Raw genomic sequence first — 4,348 nt, 5'->3', positions numbered from 1 at the left:
AGTTGTCTAAACCCGCACTGAAGATTTGGAAATGTACCATAGAGAGGAAATTGAGAGATTTCTAATAAAAGGGATGATTCCATTTTTGTAACTTTGATGTCAAGTGCCAGATGCCTAATCTGGCTCTTCCCTTTGCTCAGTGGCACACAGCAAAGGGCAGGATTAGAACACACCTCAAAACTCCAGCCCACCAGAGATGGCTGCTGCCTGACAGCTGGATGAGAAACATCAGTGACCAGCTGGGGTCTTTGGCAGAATGCTTATGGGGCTTCCAACAAAGAGCTGTTTCAAACCTCAGGGCATCTCTAGAGAATTACCCAGACCCCATTGCCTTGGCATTTGGGCATCTCCACATTTTAATGCCACTTCCCCTCCCAATGTTAATGGCACTTTTTCTTATATGTCCACTGAAATAGGGGCATGGAGAAAGAAAAATGCTACACAGGGGACTGAAATGTAACCAAAACACGAGTGTTTTCTCATATTGTCTCTGAAATCTCTCTGCCCATTTTCTGAACTGAACTGTATCAAACATGGACAAATGTTTACTAGCAACAGGCTCCTTGCAACAGGCAGATTTGGCTAAGAGATAAAAACCTGAAATGCTCTGGAGACCATTCTTATTTTCTGATCGGACAAAATGTTATTTAGCAGCAATTTAGTATTCTGTGGCGGAAGAGACTTGATTTTCTCTATGCTGTTAATCCACCAGCAGACATCAACATTGAAAGAGCTCCTGCAAGTACCCAAAACCAATTCTGCTAAGCAGAAAAGGGTTATGGTACCCATTTTAAAATGGGAATTCATTTGAATTTAAATGCAATTAAAGACATCAGTGACTACTGAATGTGAGGAACAGCTGTCCGGTCCTGCTAAATCTCAGAGAGAACATCTGCTCTTTCTAAAGTAGTCCTAATTTATGGTAATTCCTTTATTTGAAAAAGAGATCAAAAGAAGTGCTAAACTAAATGTCCTATTGCTGGAGATCTATATTTTTCAAATGCTCTTTAAAGGGCCTTTGACATTCCCAATCGCTGAACATGCCCTTTTGAGATTCCTAATGAAGACACAAAGTGTATTAAACCTTGCATTTCAAGATGTTGGCATAATTAGCAGTGGATTTAGCCCCAGTTAAAGCAAGGCTATCAATCATCTTCTCTGCCATATATTGAGATTATCCTTTTTCCATTCCTTGGCTATTGCTGACACAGCAAGCTCCTTTGAGGAATCAATTATTAGCTGCGTTTGTAGCGTTTTGGACAGCGCTGACCCAGGCAGACACTGTTTGCACACCCTGAAAGGCTCAGTCCAAGGCCACTCTGACAGCACAGGCAGGGAGCCTCAGCACTCTGCTTCTGTCCCTGTGCCCCAGAGGCTGCCTTGCACTAAACCTGTGCCTCTGATACCTCTGTTGAGTTCTGGCCTAAGCTGTGACCCCCAGGCCCTGCACGGTTCAGCCTCAAAACTTTCCAAGAGGAAAACAAGAATTCTGTGAGGACAAAACAAACTGATGCCCTGAAACAGCATTTGCCACCATTTCCCCTCAAAGATCACAGATGTCCCTGTGCTCCCCAGAGAGGAGCCAGCTGGGGCATTTTTAGCCCTCCCTTTGTTGGAGGTGGTTCTGAGATGCCCCAGTGAGAGCTCAGCCCCAGGCCGAGCGCTGCCCCCATCTCAGGTGCTGCCCAGCTCTGCAGCAGCCAGGGAAAACCTGCCAAACCCACCTGCCTTGGCCATGGGGCAGCAGGGACACGCTCAGCACCTCCTGGTTTGGAGGAGCTGCTCTGCTGTCTGCTCACAGGCATTCCCTGTAAATGCTCCCTGGGAAGAGCTCTGGGCTCAGAAGGGGAGGCCAAACCTGTGATACGCTCGGTGACATCCAGCAGGGCTTGGCCACTCAGGTGATTCCATTGGTAGCTGAACCCTTTCAGCAGTGACACTTTATCTACAAGGGAAACACACGTTTCTGCTCACTTTTCTCTGGTCATAGGAGAAAAGGCAGGGCCAACCCCATTTTATAAAAAAAAGTACATTTCTGCTGGGTTTTAAATCCTTTTCTTCTTTCCTTCCAGCCTACTTGGCATGGTTTTAAATTCCAAAAGAAAAGCTCTCCTTTCACATTTGTAAATCCAAACTTGTCTGCTGTAGCAGGAGCTATGTTAAAACATTTCACATCAGGGACCTCGAGAGTTCAGTCACATGGAAGCAGTGGAAAGGTTTTGCATCCCAGAGCAAAAAGGAAGAGCCCCATACATGGGTCACAGAAAGGCACTGAGTCAGGCAGTTCCTGAGCTCACAGAGCAGCTGGGGAGGAGAAAGTGAAAACTCCTCTTGAAGACCTGCCTCTTCAACACTCCTTTTTTCAGGCATATTCCCCCAGCGCAGCATTCTCAGAGCTGACATAAATCTGTGTGGCAAAGGAATTTAGAGCAGCCCTTGTCTCTGTAGTTAATTACTTTGGCCATCTTGCCCCATGCAAAACAACAGGTGGAACAAGGCATCATTGACAGCTGGGCTTATACCTGTTTGTTCTACAGAAATGTACTTGGAGAATCACAAGTTCCCCTTTGAAAATAGAAGACAAAGAAGAAAAGTGGAAAATAGGCAGCTAATGCCTCTAATGTAGAGCCTCCCAAGTGGCTGCTCTGCAGAAGCTCCGATGGGTCAGTGTCCCTTCATGCCAACAGCAAAGCTGTTCATTTGGGAAGTCAGACGGGGCCCAAGCAAACTCCAAACCCCCTTTGCCTCTGAACTTTAGCAGAGCTGCAGTCCAGGACTTGCTCTTCAGACAAGCAGCACAGAGCCAAGGGCTCCTGGGACTGTTGGGAAATACTGATCCCATTCCAGCCTGTTGGGGATGGTGCGTAAGGACTGCACCTGCACAGCCTCTGGTGGGTGTCAGCTGGAGGTTCCACAGACAAGAGCAGCTGTCGAGGCACTCAGCGCTCTCTTGTGCAGGAGAGACAGAGACGAAGCTGAGGAGAGTCCCTGACAGGGCTCAGCCTTACCCAAATGAGCAATGGATTCTCCCAGTGCTTTCACAGCTGCCCCACCAACCCTGGGATCCTTTGAGTTCAGGTTCTTTGTTATTCCCTCCACCAAACCAATGATCACCGGGTTCAAGGCATCTTTCAGGGCTCCTGTGATTTCAGCCAGCACGTCCAGTGCCCTCTGCTTCACCTTCTTGTGGCTGTCAGATATTCTCAGGACAAAATATTCAAAAATCTGTGAAGAGAACAAGCAACGTGAAGGCTGGATTCAAATGTCCTTGTTTGAAGAGTGGATGTAGCAGTCAGCAATGTCAAAGATGAAAGTGATCCTTTCTGTCAGGTCAGCACTCCCTTTCACAATTTCACTGTTTTCCTGGGGGCAACTCACTGGAATGGTGGCACAACCTCATGCTGGTTGAAAGATTTTCTTCTGTTTTTAGGAGGTTTGGCTAGGGACAGAAGAGTTCCTATGGTATTTTTCTCCATCTATAAATCATTAAATCAATTCCATTTATTAATGCTAAAGAGTACATTTGCTTTGAATGGAATCAGGTGTTTACAATGCCTGGTTTTCTATACAGTTGCCTCAAGTACTGAGGGCAATTATGATTTTGCCAAAACTATGGCTGGAGGAGATCTAAGTTTTCTTTTGTTTGTTTCTGAGCCAGTGTCTGGAGAAGTGCAGGGCCCTGATCAACTCTTCCAGGATCCAGACCATTTCTCTAAGTAACAAGTAGACTTCTAAAATGTCATGTGCTGTACAGCTCTCATTAGAGCAGGTTCAGTCCCTTGACAGCCACATTATCAGGCCCCTTTTCCTGGAAAAAGGGAAAAAGCAGCTACTGGGAGGAGAAGGTAGAGATGAGTCCTTAGCTGTTTTCCTCCTTTCCCAAAGAGAAAAACAGACCCCCAAGAAGGGAGAGCACTGTCTTTACCAAGAGGAATAGGAACAAGGATGGAAATGAGTAGCCAGAGCTGTGCCTGTGTAAGACAAGATGGAGTATACAGAAGTGTTCTTAAAAAAAGAAACTGGGTTTTAACCAACCCAGCCTGATACTTCTCTTCCCTATGCAAACCCATTTTTGGTCTAGAGAACAATTGCCATGCTTTCAGGGGCTGGATTCCCTTCACTTCACCCAGCTGAGAGTAGGAGAGAGCAGCAGTTACACCAGCAGAAAATTCTGCCATCTTTTGATGAACAGCATCAACAGGCACCTGCCAGACAAATACAGCTGGACTGAAACAACTTGTCCTGAAGCCTGGACCTGAATTAAATCTTTTCTGGGTAAGAGGGACCAGATGTCCCAAACAGCCAGGACAGAGTGCCAAGACACTGAATTTACTTTGCTGCTACAGGC

This window comes from Melospiza georgiana, unplaced genomic scaffold (assembly GCF_028018845.1).
Source record: "Melospiza georgiana isolate bMelGeo1 unplaced genomic scaffold, bMelGeo1.pri scaffold_29, whole genome shotgun sequence".
NCBI classification, from domain to species: domain Eukaryota; kingdom Metazoa; phylum Chordata; class Aves; order Passeriformes; family Passerellidae; genus Melospiza; species Melospiza georgiana.
The sequence above is the reverse complement of the archived record's forward strand: the minus strand, read 5'-3'. Positions refer to the sequence as shown.